This window comes from Manis javanica, chromosome 16 (assembly GCF_040802235.1).
Source record: "Manis javanica isolate MJ-LG chromosome 16, MJ_LKY, whole genome shotgun sequence".
NCBI classification, from domain to species: Eukaryota; Metazoa; Chordata; class Mammalia; order Pholidota; family Manidae; genus Manis; species Manis javanica.
The window spans coordinates 55,687,308-55,704,238 of NC_133171.1; the positions used below are offsets into that span (position 1 = coordinate 55,687,308).

The 16,931-nt window shown below is 44.6% G+C and overlaps 1 protein-coding gene and 1 pseudogene across 17 annotated transcripts in view; one reads left to right on the top strand and one right to left on the bottom strand.

The window, feature by feature from the left end:
* The window catches only part of PPARD (peroxisome proliferator activated receptor delta), a 117,531-nt gene that overhangs the window by 57,589 nt on the left and 43,011 nt on the right, over positions 1-16,931 (bottom strand). The window lies entirely within an intron of this gene.
* Positions 4,933-16,517, top strand: LOC140846676 (protein SPT2 homolog pseudogene; annotated as a pseudogene).

A 16,931-nucleotide genomic window follows, 5' to 3' on the forward strand; every position in this document is an offset into this window, starting at 1 on the left:
GTGAAGCCTGCACTTCCCCATCTGAGCAGGCAGGGGATGGAATAGCATCAGCAGTTCACCTCTATGACACCCGCACAAAAACATGTATTCCAGAGGTGACTGGGGAGTGTCCAACAGTCTGCCTACCAGCTTGCCTGAGGTGGGTCCGCCCATGGGACAGCCCATTGTGTGCAGGAGAGGAACCTGGGCGAGAGGCACCTCTCTTCCTCTTGACTCAGATCTTGCAAGGGCTGATGTTCTGCTTGGTTCTGAGCATCAGTGCCTAGGGCCTGGTGCCCCCACAACAGTGACAGGCCACCTCAGGTGGACCAGCATAAGAGCGACGGCAGGACTGCAGCACAAACAGAACTGCGTTTGAATCCTAACTCTGCCATTTACTAGCTGAGTGGCCTTGGGCAAACTACTTCACCTCGCTGAGCATCTATTTCCTTATATGTACAATTGCTGAGCCAAGAGAGATGATATCACTCATCTACAGTCATAGGGAGAGATGGCTGTAGAGCTTGATCCAAAATCCCAGTTTCCTGGTTCCCAGGGCTTTTCTGACTACACCAACATATTTCTCAAAAGCAGGCACAACTGACAAAGAAAGGCTCTTCCAAAATGGCCATCAGCAACTCCCAAAAGTCAGTGAAAATTTCCTCCAAAGTTTCTCTGCCTTAACATAAAAGTAGCCTTCAAAGACACCAACTTAACCAGCTGATTGTTAGCATTACCTTTACTAGGGCCAACTGGACCCATCATGCCTCCTGAGGTGAGGCAACAGGAAGCCCTCATCACCTATGTGGGTTCCCCAAAAAATGTTAACCTGAATCTAATCACAAGGAAACAATCAAACAAATATGGAATGTAGACAGTAAGTGACACCAAGTCAAGCAAACCTAACAAATTGTTAGCAACTGGAAACAGGACAGCTACATGTAAGAGAGTGAAATTGGATTACTGTCTTAACTCCATACACAAAAGTAAACTTGAAATGGATCAAAGACCTGAATGTAAGTCATGAAACCATAAAACTCTTGGAAGAAAACATAGGAAAAATTCTCTTGAATATAAACATGAGCAACTTTTTCCTGAACATATCTCCCCAGGCAAGGGAAACAAAAGCAAAAATGAACAAGTGGGATTATATCAAACTAAAAAGCTTCTGTATAGCAAAGGACACCATCAGTAGAACAAAAAGGCATCCTACAGTATGGGAGAATATATTCATAAATGACATATCCGATAAGGGGTTGATATCCAAAATATATAAAGAGCTCACGTGCCTCAATAACCAAAAAGCAAATAACCTGATTTAAAAATGGGCAGAGTATCTGAACAGACAATTCTCCAAAGAAGAAATTCAGATGGTCAACAGGCACATGAAAAGATGCTCCACATTGCCAATCATCAGAGAAATGCAAATTAAAACCACAATGAGATACCACCTCACACCAGTAAGAATCGCCACCATCCAAAAGACAACCAACAACTAATGTTGGTGAGGTTGTGGAGAAAGGGGAACCCTCCTACACTGCTGGTGGGAATGTAAATTAGTTCAACCATTGTGGAAAGCAGTATGGAGGTTCCTCAAAAAATTCAAAATAGAAATACCATTTGACCCAGGAATTCCACTCCTAGGAATTTACCCTAAGAATGCAGCAGCCCAGTTTCAAAAAGACATATGCACCCCTATGTTTATCGCAGCACTATTTACAATAGCCAAGAAATGGAAGCAACCTAAGTGTCCATCTGTAGATGAATGGATAAAGAAGATGTGATACATATACACAATGGAATATTCTTCAGCCATAAGAAGAAAACAAATCTTACCATTTGCAACAACATGCATGGAGCTAGAGGGTATTATGCTCAGTGAAATAAGCCAGGTGGAGAAAGACAAGTATCAGATGATTTCACTCATATGTGAAGTATAAGAACAAAGACAAAAACTGAAGGAACAAAACAGCAGCAGACTCACAGAACCCAAGAATGGACTAACAGTTACCAAAGGGAAAGGGACTGGGGAGGATGGGTGGGAAGGGAGGGACAAGGGCAAAAGGAGGTATTATGATTAGCAGACATAATGTAGCGGGGGCGGGGGGGGCACGGGGAGGGCTGTGCAGCACAGAGAAGACAAGTAGTGATTCTATAGCATCTTACTAAGCTGATGGACAGTGACTGTAATGCGGTATGTGGTGGGGACTTGATGATGGGGGGGAGTCTAGGAACCATAATGTTGCTCATGTAATTGTAGATTAATGATAACAAAATAAAAAATTTTTTAAAATTAAGGGCTTTTGCTCTTCAAGAAAGCATAAGGAGAATGAAAAGATGAGACAAAATATTTGCAAATCACATACCTGACAAAGGATTTATATTCCAAATATAAATAAGTCCTCAAATTTAGCAATAAGAAAACAAGCATCCCAATTAAAAAATGGGCAGAAGCTTGAATGGATACTTCACCAAAGAAGATATACAGATGGCAAATATGCACATGAGAAAGATTTTCATTATCCTTAGTCATTAGGGAAAAGCAAATTAAAACTGCAATGAGATAGAACTACATATCTATTAGAATGGCCAGAAAAAAACAAAACCTGACTGTATCAAGTGATAACAGGGTTGTGGAGAAACCAGAACTCTCATAGATTGCTGGTCGGGATGCAAAATGGCACAGCCACCTTTGGTAAAGTTTGGCAGTTAATTTGCAACAACATGGATGGATGTAGAGCGTATTATGCTCAGTGAAATAAGCCAGGTGGAGAAAGACAAATACCGTATGATTTCACTTATTTGTGGAATATAAAAACAAAGCAAAACAGAAAGAACAAAACAGCATTAGACTCACAGACACTGAGAAGTGACTAAAGGTTACCAAGGGGGAGGGGTTGGAACAGGTAGGGGGAAGGGGATAAAAGGGCACAATAATTTACAATCACAATATAAGTTTATCCCGGGGACTGCTGAACCATTGTAATGTACATTTGACAGCAATGTAAGATTGTATATTAATGGTACTTTAATTTTTAAAAAAAGGTTGGCAGTTAAACATATTCTTACTGTAGATCCAACAATCCTACTCCTAGGTATCTACCTAAGTGAAATTAAATCCAGCATACGAAATGTTCATTCAACATTGCCCAAAACTGGAATAACCTAAAGATCTCTCAACTGAAGAATGGGTAAATAGATTGTAGTACATCGTTACAAATGGAATATTATTCAACAAAAATGAACAGACTACTAATAAATGCAATAATGATGGATACATTTCAATACATTATGCTAAGTGGAAGTCTCAAAAGGCTACAAACTTCATAATTCCATTTACATGACATTTTGGAAAAGGCAAAACTAGAGGAACAGACAATAGATCAGGGGTTAATGATATGAGGAGGTTTGACTACAAAGGAGTAAGTAGCACAAAGGGATGTTTTTATTTTTAGGGGGTGATGGTACAGTTGTTTACCTGGATTATGGCAGTGGGTAATATGAATTTGCCAAATCTCAAAGAACTGTACACCAAAAAGGGTGAATTTCAGTGTTTGGAAATTCAAAAATAGAAATTGAAATTTTGCTTTAACTTTCAAGTGTTAAATATTTATGACATTACTCTTATTTGATTTTTATTTGGCATTCATTTTGTGTTAGTGTTCTCTTTAACATTTTCTAGAATCAAATATTTATATCAGATAGAGATCATTTTATTTATTTATTTTTAAGATGATATCTGCCAGATTGTCTTATTGTAAAGTCTTCTTTGTAATTAATAGAATCTGTGGGGAGATACTTGAGATTATGTTGAATATCTTCCCTCCCCCCTCCCTCCCTCCTTCCCTCCCTCCCTCCTTCCTTCCTTCCTTCCTCCCTCCCTACCTCCCTCCCTCTTTCTATTAAGGTATTTGATGTACACTCTTATGAAGGTTTCACATGGAAAACAATGTTGTTACTACATTCACCCATACTATCGAGTCCCCCCTATACCCTATTGCAGTCACTGTCCATCAGTGTAGTAAGATGCCACAGAGTCCCTACTTGCCTTCTCTGTGCTACACTGTCTTCCCTATGATCCCCCCGACACCATGTGCACTTATCATGATACCCCACAATCCCCTTCTCCCTCCCTCCCTCCCCACCCATCCTTCCCCACCCCTCCCCTTTGGTAACCACTAGTCCCTTCTTGGAGTCTGTGAGTCTGTTGCTGTTTTGTTCCTTCAGTTTTGCTTTGTTGTTATACTCCACAAATGAGGGAAATCATTTGGTATTCATCTTTCTCAGATAGAGATAATTTTAATGCTAATAAAATATATAATCTTGTCACAATATATTGTTCCTAATGATAATAAACCATGCATTTACTATTATTTTTTTATTTTTCTTTTACAGAAAAACCTCTGAAACTTTTATAACAGAAAAATAATTCACAGTTTATTACGGTGTCTCATTCTTATTCAAAAACTCATAAATAAAGTGTTATGAAAGATACAGAATAATTCAGTGATTTTGGGGAATTCCTGGGAAATTCTGTTCCTTGTTCCCAAATCCTGAAAGTTAATAACTGTTGGGAATTTGGAAGCCCAAGAGTCTTGACACTTTCCCAGGCAGGCTTTGCTAAGACCTCCATGGCAATCTTCCACCCACTTCCAGCCTGAGCCCCATTCAGTTAAAAAAATCATTTATGGATTGATTGGGGAACTGAGCACAAACAACAGCACTGACCTAAAGTCCTCAAGGTGGAGGTGCCAAAAGGAAAGGCAGAGATGCCCTCGAGGAGGCACGCGTGCTCACAGCTTCATGATGGAGCCGCACAAGAGGTGGGCCTTCAGAGGAAGAAATATTTCCAATTCGGGAGAAGCGGGGTGACTTTAGAGTAGGTGTAAGGCCCTTCTTTCAGCTGGGCCAGAAGGCTGGGAAAGGTACTCCAGGGAAGGCCAGGGTGAGTCAAGCAAGGCAGCCAAAAAATGCATGTCTGGGAATGGTGAGCTGTCCCTTTGGCTGGGGTTCCAGTTCTCTTTCCCAAGGACAGATAAGGGGCCTGGATGTGGCTGGCCTTGACTTCCAAGTTACTAAGGATGGGCTTAATTCTGAGGCAAGGGGGAGAGCCAAATCAGAGAGGTGCTTCAGTTCCAATGCCTGTAAGAGCAAAGCGAGTCAGACCCAGTAGGGGGCTTCTGAAACCACCCAGTGAGAGAAGGTGAAGGTCTAAATTCTCATCTCTCATGCCTTCCAAACTTATACTCCATTCACTTGGAACTTTCCAGCACACCAGGCTCTCCCTGGGCCTGGCGTAGGCTGTTCCTTCCACCGGGAGCACCTCATTCCCCTCTTTAAAAACCTAAGCTCTCCTCATCCTCCAGATCTCAGCTTATGTATCACTTCCTCAGATAAGCCTCTGTAATGTACTCCTCAAGTGCCTCCATTTCCCCAAAAGTCCTTTCCCATTTTCTTGGTATTGCATTTGGTTCACTATTTATTTGCTTGCTTCCTTGTTTTATAACAGGGGTATAATATACCCAGAGTCTATATTCTGCATTAATCTTAAGTATACACAGCTCCATGAAGTTTCACTTATATACCACCACAAAATCATCACCCAGCTCATGGCAGCAAACACTTTCAGCACCCAAGATGGTTCTTCACACCCCCTCCCAGTCAATGCCCCCAGTAAAAGGCAACCACTACTCCGGCCTCCATCACCACGACACCCAGCATCTATTTCCTGGCAAGAGCATGACAGCCCACGGACAGCGGGCACCGAGTTGTTCCTGCTGCTCTCTGGGCTCCAAGAGCACCGGCGCAGGGCAGGCATTTAAACATCTGCTGACTGAATATCAGACCGAGCAGGGGTGGAAGCCAGAGGGCCTGGGGTTCCTGCCCTCCTGCCACGTTGGTGTCCCTACGCTGCCGGTGCTACTGTTCTCTTCTATAAAGATCTGGTTCAGGTTCTACCTGTCTCAGGAAGCTCTCCCTGCGGCACGTGTCACCGCTGCATTCACTCTACACATGCAGCTTTGTGGGCTCCGGCAGACGTGAAGGCACCTCTACATCCCACTTCCCAGCAATCTCGGTCTCTCAAAGGAGAGACCCCCCCTAACCTCTCTCACCTACTCCCTGTTCACAGAGTATTGTGAGTTGCAAAATCTCCCCTGGTCCACCTTACCCCCAGCTGTGAGGTCACAGAAAACAGCTGTGGAGGTGTTTTGTAAGCTGCAGTGCACTTGACAAATCTAAGGCATTTTCATGTCTTGTTATATGAATGTTCGCTGGAAAGTTATGGTTAAAACTATACATACATCTTATGTACAACAAAAAAGGTTTAACAAAAAAAGGCAGTGGATCTGTACATGCAGATGTGGAAAGATTTCTGAGATACACTTAAGTGAAAGGAGCTAGCTGTCAAACAATTTAGGGTGTTCCCCACTGCCACAGCGGGTAGGAGTAGTAAGAGGAAAAATTCATATGCACTGAGTTGTGTGCATAGAAAGATTTTGAAAGTATACACAGCAAACTGATCACCCTCACCTTCTTGCCTAGTAAGTGGGGCTGGAGGTCCTACGTCCTGTCTTTTTTTGTCATTGTCATATAACTATCTGTGTGTTATTTTTATATTAATAAACATTTTGACATAAAAATAACTAAAAATGACTAAAGTTCATCCTAAGGATAAACTGAAGGCAGCCTGTCAGCACCTGGGCTCAGGCTCCAGAAGCCAGGTAGACACTGCAACAGACCTGGAGGCAGAGTTTCAGCACAAGTCCAAGCAGGAGAGATGAAAACAGCCTGTGAGTTCACCTAGAGCAACCCCTGGGGCTTTGAAGGGAGCAACAACTGATGCAAGTCCACCTCCTGTTTGGCGGCCAAAAGCTGGAACTGGAGAGCCCAAAGTCAAAGGGGGAGCAGCTGCCCACCCTGCTGTGTTGCTCAAATGGATGTGGGCCTCCGGGAGGCCTGGCTTCCCCACTTCCTGGCACATATGCAAACCCAAGGTTGGGAGAAGCAACCCAAGGGAGAAGGCAGGACAAGGGCCTCCAGGGGGCTGCTAGTGTTCCCAGCTCTAAGAGCACCAACACAGCACAAGGCAGGGCCTCTTGGGGCCAGAAGCAACCATGTGCTAGTGGGTGGGGGAGAAAAACTGCAGCAACCTTTCTGCAAGGGCCTGTCTTCTCCCTCTTAACAGAGCTGTCCATACCGAAGCCCTACCCTTGACCTTGAGGAAGTACCAGACCTTCAAGATCAACCAACCAGCTGCCAAACTGGCAGGGATTTGTGTGTGTTATGCAGAGTGGGGTGGATACAGAGAAAAAAGCCAATAAAGCCCACTAAAAGGGACTCAAAGAGTTAACCAGATATAACCAGAGGGCCAGAAAGGACTCACAGAGTTTAGTTAATTAGTTGCAGTTTCAAAGGCCAGGAGTGACTTGGAATGTCCAGGTATTTCCCAAATGAAAAACAATTCCCCAGATAAAAACATCAAAGCACAGCCCATGTCTTCACTACATCAGGCTTCCCAGGCGAAAGACTGTCAATCAAGGACTTCTCTGCACTACCCCTTGAAGTGGGGCAGGGAAATGGGACAAGCAAGGGTCATGCCATTTTAAAACCTACTTAGCCTGAGAAAAAGGCCAGTTTATTCTTTATTTCAATCTTCATGCTGTTCTTCCTCTTCTTCCAGCCCCTTAATCAATAAGTAACTTTGTAACCAGAACAGGAAATAGACCTCCTAAGTGTAAATGAACCTATGTGGATCAAGAATGCCAAGATCTGGACCCACACAGTCACCTAAATAAAGCTATTTTAACTTAAGACAAAACTTCAAAGAATTATTAATCACCTGTATACATCATGCCTTATGTTGACCTGTACCCAAAAGGCCCTATAAAAACCCAAACCCTTTACCCTTAAGTGTGCCTCCTCTCTGAGGTTCTTCCAAGTGTGTACTTTTTGCTTTAAACAGACTTGTTACTGCTCAAGTTACTACATTTTGTCTCTGCGCTCTCCCAGTGGTCAGATTCTTTGTCACTTTGCTATTTCATTCTATTCTCCAGACTGAAGCACAAGTCTTCACTCTGTCTCTATTCTAACCCAGGGAAGTAGGGAGGGACTACTGAGAGCTCTGATTTGGGCTGGCAAGTTCCAGTCGCCTGGGTGACCAGGACAGGACAGCAGCTGTACGACAGTGTTCTTTAGTAGCCTGCCTGTCTAACCTTAGGCAGGCCCACTCTGTTACTCCATTACAGGATGCAATAAAATTTGCTTTCTTGATTTTGTTTGCACTGACTCCCCTGCATCTCCAACGAATTTCCTTCCCAACAGGTGGACTCTTGGTTGGGGCCTCAGCCTTGCAGTTAGACTCCTTGAAGCTACCCTCTCATTCTTCAATATTCAAATCTCATTCAAGATTCAAAAATAGTCCAAGCACCAAATGAACCAAGTACTATTCATCCAAGTGCCGAATATCTCCCTGATTGACAGTTATTTCTCAACTGAATTACTGCAACTGTCTCGAAGAAGGCTGCTCTGGTCCTGTGTCCATCACACTGCTGTACAAAAGGCCTTGCCAACCACGTTCTTGAAGTCCTCCCTTCTAGGGGCACTGTGCTCTGCGGCTTCCTCCTCCTTCACCCACCTGTGAAATGATGATCCTCCCTCACACATACTCCTCCTGCCCCTCCCCTACCTGGCTGGCTTCCCTGCTCACAGCACAAACTATCTGCTGATATTTTCACACACTGACTGCATCCTACGTCTTTGTCCTGAGCCTTCCCCACTACTGACTGTCTAACTGTTACACGGAGGCCTTGCAGGACCTCATAATGCTTTCAAAACACAAGCAATGATCTTTGTACCAGGCCTCAGACATCCGACCCTTGTGTTCAGTAGAGTGCATGGCAGACAGCACCTGCTCAGTTCACGTTGGACTGATCACCCATTCCTCTTCTCTCCTGCCACCTCCACCTACAACTCCTCCAGTGCTGCTTGTACCAAAGGGACACCATCCCCTAGTCACACAGGCTGAAACAACGACATCATTGGGTCCTCCCTCACTACTGACTTTTTACCCATCCATTGTCCCCTCTCCCACTTTGCTGCTATTCTGGCTCAGGCTCCCCATCACCTGGACCTGCCTCTACACTCCCTTGCTCCAGTCCAGCATCCCTACTCATGCTGGTGACATTCTTAAGGCCAGACATAATCTGTCACAGCTTTCTGTGCCCAAAGAATGAACTACAACTTGTTAATGCAGTATCCAAGGCCTCCCACAGTCTATGCCCCAACCTAGCAGTCCAACCACAGTGGATAAGAGCAGTACTAATAAAACTTGACATATACCAACTGTTCCCATGTACCTCTTAAGCCCTGTAACAACCAGGGTTACAATTTGTCAAATGGGAAACTGAGGAAGGAGGGTTGAGTAACTTGCTCAGGGTACAGTCTAAGCTTATAAAGGAGTGTCCTGGGTCAGAACTACCAACCTTTCAACCCTTCAGTGTTCCATGAAAGAGTAAGTCTTTAAAGCAAGGATATGCCTTTAAGGAAAAAATCTTTGCAGCAAGCTTCCCATTGCCTCCCTGATTTCTCAAAGGGAATTGGGTGAGAGGTAGAAGAGGAGAGAAGGCAGTAAATGTTCCTGACAGTGAAATCAAAGGCACTGTGGGTCACACATTATTCCTAAAATTCCCTTTGAGTTCCATCAGAGAATATGAATCAATGTATAATAGTACTGAAATTTTATAGTAAGTAAAAGCTATTTTAAATATTCAATTAACAATAACATCCTGAGACGCCTGATTCATCAGTGTGGGTAAAACATTCATACCTGTTTTACGAGCCCTTGAGAAGGATTTTACTACTCTAAAGTTTCATTTTATGACAAGCTGTCGGATACAAAACAGCGTAACTGAAGCCAGGTGCCTGGTCAGGGCACCCCTCCTGACAACGACCCCACTCCTGGAATATGGCTCCTGGCAGTGCCATGGCCTGTCCAGAAACAGGATGCACTCCTGCCACTAGCCTCTAACTGCCTATGGGCCTGGGACTTGGCTCTTCAAACATATGGCTCCCATCCCAGAGGCCCCACCTAAGCTGCCAACTGCTCCTACTTTCTCAGGTCCTACGGGCTATATTGCTGGGGTCAGAATGAAACAGTCTCAACATGACGGTGATGATGAAAAAGAGAGAGCAGATGAGAGGGCATGCGAGAACTGAACAGCAGAGAACACTGGTGTGATAAACCAATGCTCTGACGGCCCCCTGACAGGTGCATGACATGTGCTTCCTCATGCCTTCCTCTGCTCTCCCCTCTTCTACTCTCCCCACTCTGTACTGTTTACTTAGTTATGTCTCTCCTCTGGAATGGCGCTCCTTGACTGTCTGAACTGGTAGACAGTAGGTCCTAAATTTATGCTAAATGAATAGTGACACACCTTGCAAACTGATAATGCAATACCTACTCTCCCTTTATCCCTTAATTACAGAACCCCAGGCTTTATTTCAGGTGGCAATGTGTCCAGTTAAAAGAGTTCCCAGTTTCCCTTGTAGCTATGGGAGGCCAACGAGGGGAAGTGGAAGCTATAGGGTGGGACTTCTAGATAAGCTCCTTAAGAGGGAGATAGACAGCTAGCCTATGTCCTTCTGTCTCCATTGCTCCCCCCACCCCCTACTCCACTTCTTCATGGAAACCTGATATGATGACTGGAGCTCTGACAGTCATCTTAGACCATGACACAACCCTGGGGTTTGGAAGCCATGCACTAGAAAAAGCAGAGCAGAGAGACCAGCCCTAGACTGTCTCCCACAGATTTCTCTTAAAAACCTGACAGAATAGACTTCTTCTGGGTTAAGCCACTACAATTTCTGGTCTCTGTTTACTAGCTGGCAAATGTAATTCCTAACTGATTCAGGAATAAACCAATTAAACTGGTTTTCTGAAATTACTCATTGCTTACTTGCAGTTCAAAGGCCAGTCACCACCTCTAACCTTTGGTCTTTGTCATATTATCATTCGCCATTAATTAGAGACATCAGGAGGATGGAGGGAAAGAATACAAGGACGAAGTAGTACAAGGTGGAGAAGTAGAAGATAAAGATGATGAAGGATGGAGGCAGGAGGGGGAACAGGGAAATGAGAAGCAGAGAAGAGAGGGAGTATGGGGGAAGGTAGGGTAGAAATAGAGGACAAAGAGTGTCAGAGCAAAGTAAAGGGGAAGATGAGGGGCAGAGTGGAGAGCACGGAGAGGTGGAATGGGGAAGAGAAGGGAAATGCAGCGGTGGTAAGGTGTGCTGCGGCAACAGTCACCATTCAGAGAGGGCCTACTGTATACTGGGCATTGTGCCAGGCACTCTGTACAGTTCCCCCGAATCCGAGTCCTACTGAAACACTGTCATGCCCACTTTATAAATGAGGTAACTGTAGCACTGAGATGTTAAATAATTTCCCCTCAGGCACAGAAAGTGGTAGAGGCAGAACACTGTCTTGAAGTAGCCTTAAAAGGAAGTTTGGGCGGGGGGGCAGGCATTATCCTTCCCTCTCTCTTTCTCTGTCCTGCAGTCTGGAATGTGGCTGTGATAGCTGAATCCAGGGTAGCCGCAATAAGAACAGCCATGCCCTAAGAATGACAGAGCAAGGAACTGGATGAGCTGGGGTACTTTCTGACCTAGTGGAGTTTCCACAACTGCCTGAGACTCACAACTACCCAACCCATTTGGAGTCCCCATCCATAAACCCAACCCATCCGTAACTGCTTCAGATCTCTGCTCAGTTTTCCTCCAATCCTCATTAAAAGATCCCAAAGCCCACTTCCAGAGATCTAGGTTCAGCAATCACTTTGAGATGTACTATTCTGGAAAAACAGCATCAGACTAGAAAAGACAAAGAATCTGAGAGTCCAAAGGGAAAACCTTGATTCCTCAAAATCAACAATTGCTGGTTGGTGATCTGCCCCCAGGGAAACCTTGGGACACGAGCAAGTGACACTGTAAAGTTAACCCATCATTATTTAGAGAAATGGAAGAAAGGGAAATGCAGAGAGACACATTTGGGGCCATTCCTCAGAAACAAAAAGGTGGTCCTAGTCATCTTCAACCAGTCCTTAATGATGTCAGCAGATCATTCAAGAAAAAATAGACTGATGGTACAAACCAGAAAGAGAATAGCTGCTTTCAAGCAAAAGCACCAGGCTATCGAAGGGGCAGATCTGCGGCCAGCAGCATCACGTGGAATTGCTGTCCTGCACTGTTGGCTGCAGTGTCCTGTGTGGCAGCCATTCTCTCCAACAGGAGAGGCCAGGTCATTACTACGTTGCTGTCTTCAGCAATAGCACCCTGCACAGTAGTGATGAACACATAGGCGCTTAATTCCTCACTCAGACTGAGTCAGCAGGAAAGAACTAATGAGAATCGCTGTTGGGTTGGCACAAGCTGTCTGCCCACCCCTAGCCCTGGGCCTACCTCTGAGTTGAAGCTGATTCCTGAAATCCCAGCCAAAGGGACTGAGAGTCAGCACTGTCGTTCATCACTCCCACCAGACCACTGGGGACCCGCTCTGGGGATCTGAAGATCAAATTCCCTTCTCTTCTGAGACTACTCCTATGACAAGGCCCCAAGAGTCCAGAAAATTCAGGGGATGCTAAGATAGGATGGCACAGGCCCTGTTTAGCACTGCCTGGGGCCTATCCAATCTGCCCTTTTTAGCTGTTGAAATCTCAGTGGGGTAAAAACCTTAACTGGGCTGTAAGTGACAGGCAGTCATGCACATGGGTGACACTTTGCTCTGAACACCAAGCTACTGAGCTTTCACACCCTGGTCTCTTTGGAGGTCCTGGCACATAGGATCACATACTTCTAAAGCAACTGCCTCTTTCAGAGGTGCAACCTTATTATAAAATTAAGGGTTCACTAGGGATTATAATTAGTTTGTATTCGTCTGCCTGGTACTCAGAGAAGCCATGTTTGGGGATGGAATGTAGGGCATGAATTCTTAAGGCCAGAAACTACTTCAATTTGCAGGATTTAGTGGCTTTTTCTGGCCGCTGGCTTACTCTAAGTCTCTGGCGCCCTCAGCTAGCCTGAGAATTGCTACCTTGTGTCCCAGCCACACTTCCATCAACTTGGCACAAAACTTGCCAAAAACACCCAACTCTCCTGCTCTTCTCCCTGCATTTATATCTCCTAGTCCTTGACACTACTCAATCAGAGAAATTCAGTGTCGCTCAAATCAACAGGTAACACGGAGAAGCCATCAAGTGACAGAGAGAACGTTGGGAGCTTCAAACTCAAAGAAAAATAAGACCGTATTCTAATGGGGCTCAGAGTCTGGTAAGGAAAGGAGGCCTGTAAACAAGCAGTGACCCACAGAGTGATAATTACTACAGAAGGAGAGCCAAAGCACAGAGTAGCAAAGGCCATCCATCGAGGGGGACCAAGGCTGGCAGTCCAGGGGGACAGGTGCTTCCTGGGAGGAACAAGCATGCACAAAAGTGCAGGAGCCTGAGAATGTGACCGACTGGGAACAGCAACCATGCAGGGAGCTAACCGGAATTAAGTTGCTATATGCCTGGTGCCACCATTTTACAGATACGAAAACTGAGGCACAGAGAGGATAAGTAACTTGTTCAAAATCATAAGTTATAAAAGGATGAAGACAGGTTCCAAATCATACAGTTGGACTTTAAAATCTGAGCTTTTAAGCATTATAGTACATGGTGTGTAATCAGTTCAATTTGCTGAAGAGTAAAATTTAAGAGCTAAATTTATGCAGGAGAGATCATGAAGGGCTTCATTTACTATGCTAAGGATTTAGACATGAACTTTCAGCAATATAGTGGATTGAATTAATGTGCAAGGGCTTTCCCTTCCCATTAGTCACATAGAAATACTAGATAAAACAAATGATATCCTTGACCATACAGTCAAATCTGAAAGGAGGAGAAAAACTTCATATACCAGAAAGTACAAGAAAAACTGAAGCATGAACACTAAGTGGAGTGACTCCAAAATGACTTGTGGACTTTTGAACCCACATAAGAAATGGTTTTAATGCCTGAATGTGGCTTTGAGCCCTGTTATCATGCTGAGAACCTCAAACTGCTGCCCTCAAATTGCTGCAGCAAGAAGCTGGATATTTCTCCAAGGCTTTGTAGAGGGGTGGGTGGTTACCTGTAAGAAACTAAATTTCTAAGTTAGCTCTACCCATGGATATGAATCTGATTTTACACTGACAGAATGGTGAAGGGGTGCCAAACTGAGAAATTAACATAAAACTGAGCCAGGACCCCCAAAACAACTATGGCCCCACCAGAGGCAAACTGCTCATAGCAATACCTTTACAGCCCGGGACACAAAACTTCCCCATAAAAGAGTCCTCCCTGAAGATAACTCACAACCCAAAATTATACACCACGTAAGGAGATATACCAAGAGGGACAGCATCAACCCAAAAACGGAACTAGCATTCCAAGAATCAGAAATAATAAGACAATCTGAAAGAGACTACAGAATGAGAACACTATGATGATTAAAGAGAGAAAGCACCTTCAAGCAGAGTCAGAGCAGGAGTATGAGGAAGAGCAAGAGCCTGCTAGAGCTGAAAGCAAACCAAAGGTCCCCCTTAAAAGTGCCCCACCACTCATGACCTTCACTGATTTACTCAGGATGGCTGAGAAAAAGCAGAATGAGCCAGTGCAGATCAAGGCTGTGAAAAAAACAGAAGAGCAGCCTATGGCTGCAGAAGAACTTAGAGAGCAAGAATTCCTTGAATGGAAGTCTAGGAAGAAGAAACCTGAGACAGATACAAGACTACCTCCAACCAAAAGGCAGCCTCTCATAAAGAAAGTGTGGGCACAAAACTTAGCAAAGGTTCTGGGGACAAGCAGTCTTCTGCCAAGGGTACTTCCCTTCCTCATGCTGAGAAGAAACCCAGACCCAGCACAGCCAGTGAGAAACACTTAGGTTTGTCTTAATTCAAATCCATGCTGGGAGAGAGGAGCAAGGCAAGATCTGGCAGTTGCTCCCAACCCTTGCTTCATGAGGGCCATGACAGATCTGTTTTCAATGGGGCTGGAAAGTCCAAATGCAGCACCTATTCACCAAGCATCCCAAAGACTTACAGTAAAGGGACTCAAAGATCTGCTACTGAACACAAAGCCAAAAAATCTCCTCCCCATCTCAGCCATTCCAGGCCTGGGCCTGTGGTCACCCCACACAATAAGGCTGAGTCCAGGTGTCAGGCAGCCAGGGAGCAGCTCTAGCTCAGGGGCTGTTCGGCTAACAGTTAGTTCTGGCTCCATGCCCAGGTGCCAGAATGGCAGCTCCAGCTCAGGGCCCAAGCAATCAGTTGGTGGGACCAAGAAGCCAGCCAGTGACTTAAACCCCTCTGTACAGACAGTCAGTGGTGTGAGTTGCCCTGGGAGACCTGCAAGCACCTCAAGTGGTCCTGGGCGACTCATTGGTGGCTCAGGTGGTTCTGGGAAATCTGTAGGCTGCTCTGGTGGCCCCAGGTGGCCTATAAGCAGTCCACATGACCTCTGACGACCAGTGAGTGGGTCAGGTCCCTCTGGGTGGCCAGTCAGTGACCCTGGGCAGTCACTAAGTGGCTCAGTTCCAACTGGATGGACTATCAGTTCAGGCCCTGGAAGACCAGTGAGCAGCTTGGGACCTGGACGAACAGTTAGTAGCACAGGTCCCTCCCAGATGCCCAAGCACACTGTTGTCTCAGGAACAATTTCTTCCAAGAATATAATTAACCAGTCTAGCAATGGACAGATGAATGGAATGAAGCCTTCCTTACCCGGCTACAGATCTGTCCAAGTCCTCAAAAGCTTCCCTTCCCTGGTGGTTACAAAGGCAGCGAGTATACGAAGAGGAAGATGATGATGAAATGGAAGATTTTATCGAAGATGAAGGAGAGCCTCAGGAAGAACTATCTAAGCACATTCAAGAAATCTTTGGCTATGACAGAAAAAATACAAAGATGAAAGTGATTATGCCTTACGTTACATGGAGAGTAGTTGGAAAGAGCAGCAAAAGGAAGAGGCAAAGAGTTTAAGACTAGGTATGCAAGAGGACTTAGAGGAAATGAGACGTGAAGAAGAAGAAATGAAGCACAGAAAGGCCAAGAAGCTGAAGAGGCATTAGCTGCTTTTATTTATTTTTGGGAAATTCTGGAGACACTCTGCTGCAAGGAAGTCCTGCCTTCAGAATGAAGAAGCCCCCTTATCATTTTAGATTATACTTGGGTACTCAAGGAGAAAGAATGCATACTATCATTTGAGCATAAAATATTGTCAGATACTTTCCAGGGTGAAGTGCAGATTATAAAATGCCCAGTGAGTGATATAATGCTCTTACGAAGTTGACTGTTCACAGGTGCCAGCCTTGATCCTGAGGAGCTATGCACTCTAAATGTGGGGTCGCTCACCAATCAGCCAATCTTGCATTGTTCCTTTGCTACTTCAAAGGGAAAAAAAAAGGATTGTCTCTTGACTTCCATAATTTTGCTGCTGTGCAAGTAGAGCATTTCCTGGCTCCCAGTCAAACTTACTGTCTTTTTATGAGGAACCTGGCCCCCTTCCATGAATGTTGCCAGCAATAAAGTGACCTGTCCTAAAAAAAAAAAAAAAAAAATAAGGAGGGAGAAAGCAGCACAGAAAGAAACTGAGACAGAGACTTGGATGGTAGATCAACATCATGTCTAAGAGGAATTCCAGAAGGCCAGGGTAGAGAAAATAGGAGAGAATCAAAGAGATAAATGATGGTGGATTTCCCAGAATTTGAAAAGGAATTAAATGTAAAATGTTAACATTAAGGGAAGCTGGGTAAAAGGGATACAGAAACTCTCCAAATCTAAAATTATTCCAAAATAAAAAGTTTTTTCAAAAAAGTGAGTCTTCAGATAGAAGTAGCAAACCAAATCCTGAGCAAGAAAAATCCATGCTTACTTTCAAATG